The 17487-nt window shown below is 42.2% G+C and overlaps 1 protein-coding gene across 1 annotated transcript in view; it reads right to left on the bottom strand.

Moving 5' to 3' along the window:
• Window positions 1-17487, bottom strand: part of ARID3B (AT-rich interaction domain 3B) — a 65868-nt gene that overhangs the window by 20559 nt on the left and 27822 nt on the right.

Here is a 17487-nt window from a genome sequence, read left to right as displayed (position 1 = left end):
GCACCCCAACTTCTCTTTCAGGTAACTGTCAGCAACACAGAAGTAAATATCAACATGAAGCAGATTATTATTGTAGATCACACAGGGAGAACAAAGGGTAAAATATTTAACTGTAGCAGTGTTTGACTATATTCTGCACAGTGAGAAAACCTGAAGTCATTTTCAAGATCCTCCATTTCTTTCTTCTTTTCAGTCAGGTCAAGTTTCTAAACTTTCTAAATCTCTGTTTTCTGACTAATGAAAAGAAAATAGGATTCCACCGAGTCTCCTATCTACCTACTCCAGGACTTCTGTGAGGATGAAATGAGATGAGGCACAGGAAAATGCATCACAAACATTTGGTTAAATTGTAAAATGTTTGCACCTGACTATAAAGCAAGCCGGGTTCCTGGGCTGAAGAAACTGCAAGGAGGCTAGTTACTAGGGAGAGGAAGCTGGGCGTTGCTATGTGATGTCATTACCTGGCACCCACACTGTTTCCGGGCTGAGCTGGGCTGTGGACCGCATTTTGCGCCATGGGGTCGTGGCAGTGTTGGCTGCAATTTGGTGCGCTGTCGCTCCAGGGTGGTAGTGGGACTTGTGTCCCACTTGGAGGAAGCCAAGTGTTGGTTTGTCAGCACCAGGTCCATGGTGCCGTTTATTTTTAAATGGCCCAGTCCACGTCATGGCAGCCACTGTGTTTGTACATTTTATGTAATGTTGTAAAGATAGCTAGCCTGGCTTTCCATACAACACTCTAAGTGGGGGTTAAGGGGTCAAAGGCAGCAGGCCACAGATACCAAAGTTGTGATATCTCAGCCAAGACTCACTACTAGAAGCCCTAAGTCTAGCAATGAGAATTCCCTAGTGATGTGAGGATCCCCAGAGCCTGAAATTATTCCCAAGGTACAGAGACCCTATGCCACTTGGTTGATGTTCATTTTTTTAAAATACATTTTTATTGATTTCCAGAGAGGAAGGGAGAGGGAGAGAGAGAGAGAAACATCAATGATGAGAGAGAATCATTGATTGGCTGCCTCCTGCATGCCCGCTACCAGGGCTCAAGCCCGCAACCCAGGCTTGTGCCCTTGACCGGAATCAAACCCAGGATCTTTCAGTCCACAGGCCAATGCTCTATCTACTGAGCCAAACCAGCTTGGGCAATTGTTCATTTTCATTAGAGAAATAGCGAAAACCTACTCATAATTCAATTGATTAGGTTAAATACCACTCAACGGAAGGAAGGAAATGGCAAATATAAATATGCCTTTGTTTATGTTCTTGAAATTTGCTTCTTAGCCTTATTCAGTTGGATAACACTTATTCCTCAAATCAGGCATTGTTTTCCATGGGCAGCCTCCTCTTCACCCCCAGCTGTGCTAAGTACCCTGGAAATAATCTCTGTACATTTTGAGCTCAGAAATTCACATTACTATTTAGCTAAACTTTTTCCAGCCTGTATTATAAGCTCCTTGAGAGCAAAGGTGTCTTATTCATCTTTGTATCGCAAGCACATAGCACATTGCCTGGCACTTATTAGGCCCCAGTGAATGCTTGATGAACCATAATCATTGTTAAAAGGCTATTTGAGCCAATTAAGCATCTTTTAAAAATACACAAAAGAACACATATACCATACAGGAGAGTAAAAACCACCCTCGGCTAGGGGGATATATAAAATGTCATATTAGCCCTAGCTGGTTTTGCTCAGGGGATAGGGTGTTGGCCTGTGGACTGAAAGGTCCCAGGTTCGATTCCAGTCAAGGGCATGTACCTTGGTTGCAGGCTCCTCCCTGGCCCAGGCCCTGGTCGGGGCACATGCAGGAGGCAACCAATCGATGTGTTTCTCTCACATCAATATTTCTCTCTCTTTCCCTCTCCCTTCTACTCTCTCTAAAAAATTCAATGAAAATATCCTCAGGTGAGGATTTAAAAGGAAAACAAAGATTAAAAGACTGAATTTAAAAAAATTTAAAAAGTCGTATTAGAAGCCTGCTGTTCACCCCTGACCCAGTGGATGGGATTGGACACAAGGAGTCCATCACATTCTCTCATTGCTGCCCCAGGATCACAGGTGCACGCACTCACACAAAGTGCATATATAGGCAAATGCCACCCAGCTGGCTGGGGTGTTTAAGAGGTTGGGGACGGGCATCTGGGAACGCAGAGCAGAGGTTTCTTGGAGGACAGTCTTTGGACTGCATAAGGATCTTGCTGTGAAGCTATGCCAATAAAACTGAAGCCTGGTCAAATTCCATTCTCTCTCTCCTCTCCCTTTAATAAAGCTTGCCTGAAAGCAGGAGATCTTATCGGTTATATTTGGGGGCCATCCTTTTCTTCTCTTACTCCAAGTGGGATCTGAGGTGTAGACCTACTTTCTGACAAGGTAAGCATAATCAAGAAGTGACACTCTGTCAGCTGAAATGAATAGGCTACACTGAATTGTTTCCCTGCTGGAAGTGCTCAGTAAATGCTATCTGACTATGCACTCCTCATGTCCCCAGCAGATGCGGTGGAAGTATTAAGTATCACCTTCAACTCAGGGAGTCAGATAACCAAGTTGGTGGAACACTATAAATAAAAAAATTTCAAAACCCAAAACTTACCCCCATGTTGTAATTACAGTCAACAGAAATCTGGTGGCAACTAGAATAATGAATAATCAAGATGAATGATGTCTGTCAGGTCAGCAAAACCAGTCCTCCTTTCAAAGGATACAGCAGCTTCCCTAATGCCCAGTGATTTCGCTTGAGCCAGAAATTCCTGCTGGAAAGTCAATTATCCTGGGAGCTCCTATAGGCTGAAAGACATTTACTTAGCCAGGGATCACTGCCGCTTCTGTTATGTCAGCTGTTTACTGTGGCGGCTGAATTCCCAACTCTCTTTCTAGCTGGAGATCTGAAGCTGGTTCTTCACAGGATTCTTTATCAGGAGAGATGAAAACACAGGTGTTTTGTGTGTTGTTGTTTTTTGCTAATTACAGTAACTCCCACCACTGTGAATACTCACTCAAAAACTATTTAACACTCAGTTAGGTGGAGAGGATGGAATCCACAACATAGAATCTCAGACAGGGTTTTCCAAAGCAGGAGAGGAGTGTAAAAGCAGGCAGGCCAGTCCAACCACTGTATGCCTAGTATGATAATAAACACCTAAGTGTGACAGCTCTCCATTCTAGGAACAGAAGAGAATGCCTTGTAGGATGGGAGTTGGGGGTCACTTGCTTCAGCTCTGCCTACTAAGTATGAACCACTTAGTTTAAAAACCTGCTTAATGATGGGATTTTAGTCTGAAACGCCCCTACCTCTATGACCAAAGAGGACAAGGAGATCTGCCCAAACAGCAGAGAAATGGTACACTAAACTCTTTGAGCAATCCACTGTTTGACCCATAATACAGATAAGACAGTCAGTTACTATTTAAAGAAATGCAGGAGGGGAAACAAGATGGCGGCATAGGTAAACACCTGTACTTGCTGCCTCTCACAACCACATCAAAACTACAACTAAAAGACAAAATAAATATCATCCAGAACCATGGGAAAGCTGGCTGAGTGGAAGTTCTACAACTAGAAGGAAAGAAAAAAAGCACAAAAAAGAAAAAGAAAAAAAAGCACACTGAGACTGGTAGGAGGTGCAGAGGTGCGGAAGTATGGAGGCACGTGCAAAACGGGCTGGCAACTGGGTGCACTGCTGTTTTTTTCAATCGGGAGGGAGATACAAGCTCCCGATTGCTCTGAACTCCAGTTCCGGGCGAGACTCTAGAGCAGTGATGGCGAACCTTTTGAGCTCGGCGTGTCAGCATTTTGAAAAACCCTAACTTAACTCTGGTGCCGTGTCACATATAGAAATTTTTTGATATTTGCAACCATAGTAAAACAAAGACTTCTATTTTTGATATTTATTTTATATATTTAAATGCCATTTAACAAAGAAAAATCAACCAAAAAAATGAGTTCGCGTGTCACCTCTGACACACATGTCATAGGTTCGCCATCACTGCTCTAGAGACCCAGACTCATTCGGGGAGAAACTGGACTGTCTGGCATCCGGCTGGAACACGAGGGTGACTTTCTCTCAGAGGTGCTCACAGCAATCATTGTTCCTGCACGGGGGTGTGGGATGCGGAGACACGGGGACGTCCAGGTGCAGGGCTGACTGGCAGCCATTGCTGTTTGCTCCGCCCTGGTGATTCCCTGAGACCCCGCCCCAACCAATTTACAACCCCACCCAAGCTGTGAAAAGTGGCTTTTGCATATGAATGGCCTGTCCTTTCTCAGCCTAAAACCTAACAAACTGCAGTTGGGTCAGGGAGCTCCAAAGTTTCCAAAAGAAGGCCCAAGGCTCGGCAGCAGCAGCCTGCCTTGCTTCACAGCTGAGCCTCGTCTGGGCACTTCCAAACCTCAAACAAAGAGGAGGAATCTGCAGATCTCTCTGTAGCTCCTGCTGGGTGGCCTCAGGCAGTGACTGACTTTGCACCTCCTTGGAGATCCAAGAGCCAGTGTACCAGTGGTCAGGGTGAGACCATACCAGATTACAACTCTTCACATCCATAAGCGACACACTCAAGGGGCAGACTCAGTGAGCAACAAAGCCCCATTGAAGCAAGTACTGCCCCATAAGGGTGTCTCCAGCACAGAAGTTCTTCCGCTGTAGACACAGCTGGTCCTCACAACCAATTGGCCTGGAGGTCAATTCCTCCCAGTGATACCAACAGCAATCAAAGCTCAACTACAACAAGACTGTGCACAAAGCCCACAAAGGGGTGCACCAAGAGTGTCCACCTCAGGTGACTGGGGAGGCTGAGCCACTGGGCCTTATAGGACACCTAGCACACAAGGCCACTCTATCAACACAGGGAAGCAGCCAAAATGCGGAGACAAAGAAACAGGTCACAAATGACAGAAATGGAGGAAAGCAAACTACTGGATATAGAGTTCAAAACCACAGTTATAAGGTTACTCAAGAATCTTCTAGAAACCTCTGAGGAATTTAGTGAGACCTTCAAGGATCTTAGTGAGAATGCCAAAAAAATGGAAAAGGACGAGTCAGAAATTAAGCATACACTGAATGAAATAAAGAATAATATACAGAAATTCAACAGTAGACTAGAGGATCCCAGAAACAAGTCAAAGATTTGAAATACGAAGAAGCAAAAAACACCCAACCGGAAAAGCAAAAAGAAAAAGAATCCAAAAATATGAAGATAGTGTAAGGAGCCTCTGGGACAACTTCAAACTTACCAACATCCGAATTATGGGGGTGCCAGAAGAAGAGAGAGAGAGCAAGATATTGAAAACCTATTTGAAGAAATAATGACAGAAAACTTCCCCTACCTGGTGAAAGAAATAGACTTACAAGTCCAAGAAGTGCAGAGAACCCCAAACAAGAGGAATCCAAAGAGGACCACAGAAAAATACATCATAATTAAAACGCCAAGAGCAAAAGACAAAGAGAGAATCTTAAAAGCAGCAAGAGAAAAACAGTTAGTTACCTACAAGGGAGTACCCATATGACTGTCAGCTGATTTCTCAACAGAAACTATGCAGGCCAGAAGGGAGTGGCAAGAAATATTCAAAGTGATGAATAGCAAGAACCTACAACCAAGATTACTCTACCCAGCAAAGCTATCATTCAGAATTGAAGGTCAGATAAAGAGCTTCACAGACAAGAAAAAACTAAAGGAGTTCATCACCGCCAAACCAGTATTATATGAAATGCTGAAAGGTATCCTTTAAGAAGAGGAAGAAGAAGAAAAAGGTAAAGATAAAAATTATGAACAACAAATACATATCTATCAACAAGTGAATCTAAAAATCAAGTGAATAAAAAATCTGATGAACAGAATAAACTGGTGAATATAATAGAATCAGGGGCATAGAAAGGGAGTGGACTGACAATTCTCGGGAAGGAGTGTGGGGAGTTGGGGAAGAGATTGGACAAAAATCTTACACCTATGGATGAGGACAGTGGGGGGGGGGTAAGGACTTGGGGTGGGGTGGGAACTAGGTGGAGGGGAGCTATGGGAGGAAAAAGGAGGAACATCTGTAATAATCTGAACAATAAAGATTTACTTTTTTAAAAAATGCAGGGAAAACAGTTGGCCAGGAGAGAGGTGTTCCCTGTTGCCCAGTTCCAAAGCCAGGACAGTCCATTACTTAATTTAAAATATTCAGTTTGGCCCATGGCCAGTGTTGTTCACTGGTTAGAACATTGGCCCACACATCAAAGGGTATCAGGTTAGATTCTGGGCCCCTGTCAGGACATGTGGGGGAGGCAACCAATCAATGTCTCTCTTTCTCTCTCTCTACCCCTCCCCCCTCCAAAAATCAATGGGAAAGATATTCTTGGGTAAGAACTAACAAAAAAAATTCAGTTGGGGCTGATGGGGAAATGTTTACTCTCTTTGTATTGGAGTAGTTAAACTTCCACCCTGCTTCACATGATTTTCTGGCTGAGGTGAGAGTAATTCCTGAACCCTGCTCACCCTTTACAGTCCAGCTGAAATGCTCCATGAAGCCTCCACCTCTGCACACCAGGCAGAATTAACACCGTTCTCCTCTGGGCTGTGTCATTTGGGTTCTGGTTACCTGTGCCCCTGTCTATGTCCCCAGTCTGTAAGTTGTCCTGTCCCAGGCCCCAGCATATAGAAAGCATTGACACAGCTGCTGAAAGACCAGGATGGGCTCCCCCATGAGGGCTCAGATGCCACAGTTCTGCTCTCCCTCCTCCTTTCATTGGGAGAATTACAGGCTTCAGCAATTATTTTCTTGGTTCTTAACTGACCAACTGCTTGTGGGCAGCATGTTTGTGGGCAGCAGGTTTCTTGGCCTATCAACAGGGTATGAGTGTGACTGCTGGAAAGTTATCAGCCCAGAAATGATTTTTTTCTTGAATGCTGAGTATGGCTGACTGAGAACCTAGGATGGAGAAAAGCAGGGGGCAATAGAGGCGAGTATGGAGAAAAAAAGCCCAAAAGAGCCAGCTCAACAGTTTAGGGATCAAAGAGGGTATCCCTGAGAAAAGCCTTCCAGTTGAAAGTCTGCGTGCAAGTCTAATGGCCAGAGGACCAGCCTCTGTCAGCCGATGGGTAGCAGGCAGTGTTCAATAGCCTAGAATATGTGCCCGAGGTAACAGCAGCAGGCAGAATGACACTTCATTTACAACCATCTCAGCTTCTCCTATTTGAGAAATCTCTTAACAGCTTTGATCTCACTAGGAGCTCACAAGAAAATGACAATTTGTTTCCAAATACCTGACGAAGTCAAGCTCTGGCTACTATACACACATTCAGCTCATCTTCCCCAGGAAGCCACAGAGCATTTTACCTTTAAATCCCTCAAAAATGGTGGTGAAAGGTTGGGGAAGGAGAAAAGGGAGCAGGAAACTAGTGTTTATGCATCTTCTACATAGCAAGTACTGGGACAAAAGCTTACAAAATATTTTCTTACTTAATTCTATAATGTAAAGGTGGTGGTTTTAGAGATAGAAAAACAACAGCTCAAAGAGCTCAAGTAACTTGCCCCAGGCCTCAGAGCATTTAAACCCAGGCCTATCTGGCTCTCTTTATCACACCATGCTGCCTGGTGGCTTAAAAGAACTGTAGAAAGTGTTCTGGGTTGGGATATCAGGAAAGGGAGGAAAAGAAGAACCAAATCCTCTGTCCATAGAATGCCTACAATGCCCAGTCATGGCCCTGGGCGGCTCCTAACAATGGGAGGCCTTTTATTCCGCAATTCATCTCATGGGCTTAAAAGTCAGTTCTAATACAACACTTCTCTAGGAGACTTCCCTGGGGTACTGGAGTAAGAACTGCTAACCTCCAAATCACAACATCCTGAGTAGGATGGGCCCTCATCTTCCCCCTGGAGGATTAGAAGGTAGAGAGAGAGACCAGTGATTTCACCTCTAAGGGGACTGGAAGAATATGGCACATAAAAGGCCTTCAAAAATAATTAGAGTTTAAGCTGACTGCTACTCAAAGTTAAAATACCTCAACACCTCAACGCTGGAAGATGGAAAATACAGAGGGGAAATGGATCACTTTCTTTGAAAATATAAAAGGCTGCCATGTGGAAGAGGAATCAGGTAGTTTTTCGTTGTTTTGTTTTGTTTCCTCTAAAGCCCCAGAGGGCAGAACTACAATCACTGGGCAGAGTAACCAGGAAGAAGATTCCAGGTCAAAGAAGGACTTTTCTATCAATCAGAACTGCCCAGTAATGGAGGGGGACAGCTTCCTGTCCCTAGATGACCATCTGTCTGGGATATCATGGTGTGAAATCCAACATGAGATAGGGCTGGACAAGAGGGCCTCCAGAGGTCATTTCTGTCCTGAGAAGGGAAGATCCTTTGACAAATTCATTCAACACTGTTTTCCTGAGAACCCATCCCAGACTGAGAGCATTGTGCAAGCTGCCCCTTGTGCAAGCTGCCCCTTATAGATGGAAATGCAAGCTGAGCAGACAAGGCAACAAGTACCAAAACACAAAGCGCACCAAAACACAAAGCGCACAGGAAGGGGGTGGGGGTGGGGAAGGATCAGAGGTGGAAATAAAGCTGGCCTGGAAGAAAGGGTCCAGGGGAAGTTTTCAGTTTAAATGAACTTCAATCCTCATGGAGTGAAGGATAAACAAGGTATGTTTTGGCAGGGAGGATACAAGTCTGAATAGTTAAGGTGAAAACAGGTTGTGAGATGCCTTGAATACCAGAAGGAAATTTAAATTCTGAACTGTGAGCAACAAAACAAATTATTAAATTAGCATTTCAGATGATTTTTGTTGGAAAAAATATAATATACACATACAAATGTATGTAGACACCTAATTGGATTGAGATTATGGGGAACTTTCACTTTTCTTTTCTTTTTCATTATATTCATTCATGTACAAACATTTGATCCCTTAGGATATACTAGATACTGTGAAAGGTTCTGAGGGAAAAAACACAGACAAGAGCTTCTGACACCTCATGGAGCTTACAATTTAATGGAAAGAGACAATTTAAAAAATTGTTTATTTTTTCTAGATTTACTTTTGAATCTTTTGTCAAGACACATCACATGCTCTCACCCCCAACAAAGAAAATTTGGATTGCACTGAAATTACAGAATAATTTTAGCAAACTGATGACATCTCCACAATATTTAGTCTTTCTTTTTTTTAAAAAATATATATTTTTATTGATTTCAGTGAGGAAGGGAGGGGGAGAGAGAGACAGAAACATCAGTGATGAGAGAGAATCATTGATCAGCTGCTTCCTGCACTCCCCACACTGGGGATGGAGCCCGTAACTCAGGCATGTGCCCTCTCCAGGAATCGAACCTCGACCTACCACCTGGTTCATAGGTCAATGCTCAACCACTGAGCCATGCAGCTGGCTTAGTCTTTCAAATAACAGAGCAGTATGACTCTTCATTTAAAAATATTTTTAGTGCCCCTCAGTAATGATTTACAATGTCAACATATTACTTATGCAAACAGTATTGAAGATCTGAGAGGGAAAGCTGGCACAGGGTCTGGCCAACACTGGTCAGCAGCCCACACAGAATCTGGGTGAGCAATGGGGAGTGTTAGCAGAACCAGGGAGAAATTACTGTCTTAAGATGCAGCCAAGTCAGAGAATCAAGCGGATCTGGACTGAAGGCGTGAAAGAGAGAGAAGGATGAATCTGGATCTTTTCATGAGAAAGGTATGTTCTGATGGAAATGGAGAGACACGGAGCAGGGGATCAAGCAAGAAGAAAGCCTTTGGCACTAATGAAAACAGATCACTGTCTCTGGATATTTGCGTGTATGTGTGTGTGTGTGTGGGTGGGGGGCGATGAGACCAATCCCACAGCTCTGGAGGAAGCCAGGTTATGTCAGCTGGCAGCAGCAGGAGCCAAAGACTTACTGCCAACCTTTAAAATTTAACCAGTGTCTCCTGACCCAAGAAGGCTGCCACAGGCCTTTCTTTTTTACTGGGATTTGGAAAAAAAGGCCAACCAGACCACGCCTCTAAGATCTTAGGAGCCAGCACTGCATTCCTTAGAACTGTCCTCCCCAGAGACAGGAGTGCCTGACTTTAAAAGCAATTAAGTATCCAGGCTATTTTAGGATTACTTCTTAGCCACCTAGAATGTTTTATTAAAGCACAGTTCAGACATCCAAAGCAATTTTAGTTCCCATTCCTCACTCCTTTCCTCAGGTATAAAATACAGAGGCTAATCGACCAATGCACCACTTGGGCTCCCGTATTCTGAAATATTGAAGAAATTGTCCTGTCCTTCGAACACTGTCATACACTGACAACTTTTATAGAGATTCTTGAGTGTTCTCTGAAGACACAGAACAGTAATGTTTTTCCTGCCTGTCTATTCTCTATAATCTAATAGATTCTGAACCCCAAAGTCAAGGATCTGGGCAAATTCCTAGGACCTGCCTCAAAGTAGTCTTTAGCAAAATCACTAAACTTCTAAGGGGCAGATCCCAAGCCCATGGACACCAATTACTGTGGCATAAAAAATGTAACTAAAACATTTGCACTAATTATTATGTTGTTGTTGCTATGATTGTGTTTTTTAAATAAGAAATGCACAAACTATCTTCCCTTTGGCTGCTAGACCAAGCATGTCAAACTCAAAGGCTAACACGGGCTAAAAAAAAACAAGGTTTAAGTTTATGTGAGCCACAAAAACACCTTCAATTTTCATAGAAACATAGGTTTATTTCAATACAGACATGCTGAATACAAAGGGCTGAAATAAATGAGTAATCATTAACATAAAATAATAGAACATTTTATTTTTTATTTTAAAAAAATATATTTTATTGATTTTTTACAGAGAGGAAGGGAGAGGGATAGAGAGTTAGAAACATCGATGAGAGAGAAATATCGATTCAGCTGCCTCCTGCACACTCCCCACTGGGGATGTGCCTGCAACCAAGGTGCATGCCCTTGACCGGAATCGAACCTGGGACCCTTAAGTCCCCAGGCCGACGCTCTATCCACTGAGCCAAACCGGTTAGGGCAATAATAGAACATTTTAATAAAAATTAATATTTTTTCTTGAACATTAACTTACCAGACACTGAATAACTGCACAAATTAATAAGCATAACGCAAATAAACCTATTTTTCTTGTTCTCCGAAAGCGAAATATTTCCTGTTGCGCACACCGAACAAGTCAGTACAAGACTAATGACGTAGCAATCGGCTGCTAAAATATTCGCAGTGGAGAGAAATGGTGCGCCTGTGCGTAAGGCGTGTAAGGGAAATGAATGCAACATGATTATAGTAATCAGTCATTAGCGAACCTTGTAGTTCGTTATTAATAATTATGTACCACAGGATATTGTAAAAATAAAGTTATGAAATTTTTATTAAAACGTTTCTTACATACCGTTATATTGGCTGGGGCACAAAAATATTCGCTGTGGGCCACATGTGGCCTGTGGGCCGCAAGTTTGACATGCTTGGGGTAGACCCATGGCTTTGCAGGTATTACCTGTACCACAGTTGTAACTGTTCCACTGCTGGCCAGGTTGAAGATGTAATGTTAAAGTCTGATTCCTAGATCTTGATAGGAAGAAAAGAAAAATATATTTTCCCTTCCTCCCAGTTTTAACTGATTCCAAGAGGTAATGAGACATGCACAAGAGGATAACAGGCAAGATTATAGGAGAATCCTAAAAGGAGAAGGGAGTCCCAGGAAGTAAAGCAGATACTGTTATAAGCAACACCACTGGACTATAAAACCCTCCTGATAAGATCAGGATTACTGCTCTTAGCTAAATGGCTCAGGCCATGGAGGCACCAGAGTTATAATTATCAGATGCATACCTTCCGCAGTCAGGTAACCTTAGCAGGAACCAGAAAGCACCTCCTACCTCTTACTAGCAACAAAGATCAATTCAAACTCGGTGGCTTGGAAAAAGAGCTAAGGGACACTTTTCTGATTAAGTTGTAGAAAGGAGAATGGGTGGGGGAGGGGAGAGAGGATGCAGTTCTACCTTCCCACCTAGGCATACACTCACTCCATGCAAGCAAGAAGACTGCCCAGAAATGGGGTAGTCCTACAGATGGAGGAAAAAAACTAAAATGCAATGTTGGTGGTGAAGCCACCTCTCTGCCAGAATGAATGAACGGGCCCAGTCAAGCCTAAGTCTGAGAGTGAGAGCCACAGGGGGAAGCCCAGTTCCCTATTTTTGCAGAATATGAGTTGGCAGCATTGCTCATTTAACCCCATGAGCTACCTAACACTTAAAACTTCACAATGGTTGCTGACATACAGTCACACCACAGGGCTCAGTAAGTCAGAACTGGAGAGCCAGGTGGGAGAGCCAAGTGGGAAAATGAGACCTGAAGAGGTCAGGAAACCTGCCCAAAGTCAATACTTCAAAGAAGTTTCATAAGACTTCTTTTTTTCAGCTCTGACTGGGTAGTTCATCTGATTGGAGTATCATCCGCCAAGGTTGCAGTTCAATTCCCAGTCAGGGTCCATACAAGAATCAACCAATGAATGCATAAATAAGTGGAATAATAGATCAATGTTTCTCTCTCACCCTTTTCCTTCCTCTCTCTAAAATCAATAAGTAAAAAAAAATTTTTTTAAAGACCTCCTTTATTCAAACTACATATTTTAAATGTATAGGAAGAACATATTTATTTATTTGTTTGTTTCTTGTTTGTTAATCCTTACCCCAGGATATTTTTTCCATTGATTTTTTTTGAGAGAGTGGAAGAAGGGGTGGGGGGAGAGAGAGAAATATCGATGTGAGAGACACATCAATTGGTTGCCTTCCGCACGTGCCAAATCGGGACTGGGGATTGAACCTTGACCAGAATGCAACCTGTGACCCTTTGGTCTGTGGGCCAGCACTCTAACCACTGAACACACCAGCTAGGGTAGAACACATATTTTTTTAAATGCTGTGATGAATTATTATATAAAGTAAAAAAAAAAATCCCTCTTTTATGTTTAAGTTCAGGATTGCACAGAGCAGGTTTCTTTGGACAGAACAACAGCTGCACGCTGTGTTTCAGTCAGCCTCATTTGAAATTCTAAGAGCTCCTTCTAGGGCTTTTCCCAAGCCCACACCCCATTCGCGGGTTGGTACAATAGTATACACATTCCAACTCTGATGCCAGCTGCCCTGGTGCTTCCTGCCACCTCTCCCGAGATATGAGTTTCTCTCTTATAAGAAGGGTGACTTACTCCTCTGTGAGGCTTGTGCACCTGGCACTGGGGCTCAAATAAATGTCAGGACTTGAAGAACAAACCACAGGAGTAAACTTAGGAGAATCACCACAGGCAGGCTAAATGATGAATTTGGGGGAGATTACATAATTAAAAGGAGGTGGGTTTCATGTTCTAAAATACAAATCCATAAAAGGGAACTAGAACTAAATATAAACTATTTCCTAAAGATAGCAGTTTAATTTTAAGGTTTAAGAAGATAAGAGGAGTGTGCATTAAAAAAAAAAGAAGTCCATCCATGGCTGGTGTGGCTCAGTTGGTTGGAGCACCGATTCCCCATCAGGGCACCTACCCAGGTTGTGGGTTCGATCCCTGGTTGGGACGTGTACTGGAGGCAATCAATCGGTCAATGTTTCTCTCTCTCTCCCCCCCCTCCTCTAAAATTAATTTTAAAAATACATATTTAAAAAAGTGTCCATTATTCAGATGAAAAAATTAGCAAAGCTTTAAAAAATGATAATACTCAATGATTACAAGGGTTGGGACAATGGAATCATCTATATTTCTATACTGGAAATATAAAAATGGCATAACCTTCCCAGAACATCACAATAAAAACAGCAGCAGCAGCAACAATTAATAATGATCGAGTACTTATTATGTGCCAGGCCCTATTCCAGGTTTTATGTGTATTAAACATTTAAATTTCAGCACAATGCTCTGAGGCAGGTACTATTATTACCACTATTTTTCAGATGACAAAACCAAGGCACAAGGAAGTTGAGTGACTTGCAGAAGGTTGCAAAGCAACCAAAACAGTGCAGATGAGAATCAAAAGTAGGCACTGCAGCTTTAAGACTCTGTTGGTAACTGTCTCACTTTCTTAGTCTTCTGATCTCATAATTCTGGTCTATGAATCTACCCTAAGGAAATAACTAGAAATACGGTACAATTTTACTTATAACAGTAAAAAAAAAATCAGAACTAGCCTAAATTTCAGACATTAAGGGAACAGGCAAAACACAAAGCTGCTATCCATTTGCTAGAAAATAACACTGCTTTTTAAAAAACGTTCACTCACCCTAGCCGGTTTTGCTCAGTGGATAGAGCATCAGCCTGCGGACTGAAGGGTCCCGGGTTCGATTCTGGTGAAGGGCACATGCCCAGGTTGCAGGCTTGATCCCCAGTAGGGGGACTGCAGGAGGTAGCCGATCAATGATACTCTCTCATCACTGATGTTTCTATCTCTCCCCCTCCCTTCTACTCTCTCTAAAAATCAATGGGAAAATATCCTTGATTGAGAATTAACAACAACAACAAAAAGTTCAGTCCCTACTTCTCATCCTACCCATTAATTCAAGACAGAGTAAAGATCTACATATAAAAATATAACTACAAAATAATACGAATTTTAAAAAAATCCTAGAGAGGGAAGTATGACAGAAACCATAAAGGGAAAGATCAGTTTTTAACTACATCAAAATTTTAAATTCTTACCTGATGAAAGAACTACAAATCAAGCTGAAAGACCAACAACTGTAAAAAATAGAAACAATGACAAGAGACAATGCACAAGAGCAATAAAAAAATCAGATCAATGTGAATAAGAAAAACAGCATAGAAAAATGAGGAAAGGCCAAAAAATACAACATACCAAAACTTACAGAATGCATCAAAAGCAGTTATTAAAAGGGAAATGATAAACATCTACATTACAAACAAAGATCTCAAATAAACCAGGGGGGAGAGGGGGTAAAAAAGAAACAAAAAACTAAGCCCAACGCTTAGCAGAAGGAAGGAAATAAAGATTAGAGCAGAAATAAAACAGAATAGAAAAACATTAACAAAACTAATAGTTGGAGTTATTTTATTTTATTTTTTTTAAATCAACAAAATTGACACACCTTTAGCTAAACTAAGGAAAAAAAGAAAGGTCTCAAATCAGAAATGAAAGAGGAGACATTATAATGATTGCCACAGAAATAAAAGGAACATAAGAGATTACTATGAACAATTAGATGCTAACAATCTGGATAACCTAGAATAGCAATTTCACCCCTTTTCATCTCATGGCTCACATAAACTACTAAAATTCTGTAGCTGAAATATATATATATTTTTAAACTTTTTAAATATATATATTGCTGATCTGACCCCCCAAAAAAGGTATAATTTTGATTTATTCACACCAAACGGCTATTGTTGTGTTGGCTGTTGTCATTTTTAAATTTACAATCTAAGGAAAAAGAGGTCAGTGCCCCTGACTAGTCAGGTAGTATTGCATGCTTTAAAAATTCTTGCAGCATATCAGTTGAAAATCACTGACCTTGAAGAAAAGGATAAATTCTTAGAACCTGACAACTTGCCAAGACCGAGTCACGAAGAAATAGAAAATCTGAACAGACCAATAAACTGGTAAGGAGGATGGGGGGGGGGGGGGGGGAGAAGAACGCTGTCAGTGTGTGGGAGGGGCGGCAGCAGGAGCAGGGCTGCCGGCAGACAGGACCAGGGGCCGCAGAGGGAGGGACCAGGCAGGGGCGTGGAGGATGGGCGCCCCTGTGCCTACCACAGCCTCGAGGCCCACAGTTCAAGGTGCACGAATTCATGCACTGGGCCCTTAGTATATACATAAAATGGAGTATTTAGTCATTAAAAAAAGGAAATTCTACAATGTGTGATAACATTCATGAACCTGGAGGACATTATATTAAAAATGTAAATATTTAAACAAAAACTTAAATAAGTGTAAATAAAGTGAACTAAGCCACGATTCCATTCATGGAGGAATCTACAGTAGCCAAACTCACTGAAGCAGAAGGTAATTGCCAGAGGCTGGGGAGAGGGAGCTATGAGGAGTTACTGTTCAATGGGTAGAAGTTTCAGTCATGCAAGATCAGAAAGTTCTACAGAGCTGCTGTACAACATTGCGCTTATAGTTAACAACGTGTACCATGCATTTAAAAATCTGTTAAACGTATTTTCTACAATTAAAAAAAAGAAAAAAAATTGACAAGGCTACAAAAGCAGATAACTCACAGAACAAATATAAAAAGCAACATATGAAAAGATAGTAATATGATGATACAGCAAATTGAATCTTCAGAATAATTTATCCTACCACAGAAATAGACACAAAGGCATAGATAGAGTTATAAAGCATCTACAAAGATAGTCTGTACTTATGTTACATACACACACACACACACACACACACACACACACACTGTGACTGCACACTTAAATGGGTAAATATACAGAAACTAGTGGGGGGAGTGTCCCTCAGCCCGGCCTGCACCCTCTCTAATCTGGGACCCCTAGGGGGACATCCCTCTCGCAATCCAGGACCACTGGCTCCTAACCGCTCACCTGCCTGCCTGCCTGATTGCCCCTAATCACTCTGTCTGCCGGCCTGCTTGCCCCCAACTGCCCCCCCCCCCACTGCCGGTCTGCTCACCCTCAACTGCTCCCCGCCCTACTGGCCTGATCACCCCCAACTGCCCTCCCCTCCTGGCCTGATCGCCTCTAACCGTCTCTGCCTTGGCCCTGCCACCATGGTTTTGTCCGCAAGGTTTCCTGGTCTAATTAGCATATTACCCTTTTATTGGTATAGATCAATGATGGCGAACCTATGACACTCATATGAACTCATTTTTTTGGTTGATTTTTCTTTGTTAAATGGCATTTAAATATATAAAATAAATATCAAAAATATACATCTTTGTTTTCCTATGGTTGCAAATATCAAAAAATTTCTATATGTGACATGGCACCAGAGTTAAGTTAGGGTTTTTCAAAATGCTGACACGGCCCTGGCAGGTTTGGCTCAGTGGATAGAGCATCAGCCTTTGCACTGAAGGGTCCCAGATTCGATTCCGGTCAAGGGCATGTACCTTGGCTGCGGGCACATCCCCAGTAGGAGGTGTGCAGGAGGCAGCTGATCGATGTTTCTCTCTCATCGATGTTTCTAACTCTCTGTCCTTCTCCCTTACTCTCTGTAAAAAATCAATAAAATGTATTTAAAAAAAAAAAATGCTGACACGCAGAGCTCAAAAGGTTCGCCATCACTGGTATAGATAGCCCTAGAAAACTGATTCATGCCTAACTGTGGCCTCCTCTGGGAAGGAAGGGGGGGAGGGGGGGAGAAAGCACTATAATATATATTTTTTAAGTATACATCTATTGCTTTTAATTTTTCAGGAGCATCTATTCATCTTACATAATTGAGGTAAGTGATTATAAAAACATTAATAAAGAGATCTTTATGAACACACATGAAAGAATAGCCGCATCATTGAGTAAAAAAACTACTTGTAGAATAATACATAGAGTTTCA

The sequence above is a fragment of the Myotis lucifugus genome, unplaced genomic scaffold (assembly GCF_000147115.1).
Source record: "Myotis lucifugus unplaced genomic scaffold, Myoluc2.0 scaffold_41, whole genome shotgun sequence".
Lineage (NCBI taxonomy): Eukaryota > Metazoa > Chordata > Mammalia > Chiroptera > Vespertilionidae > Myotis > Myotis lucifugus.
This window is presented reverse-complemented; position numbering and strand designations above follow the sequence as displayed.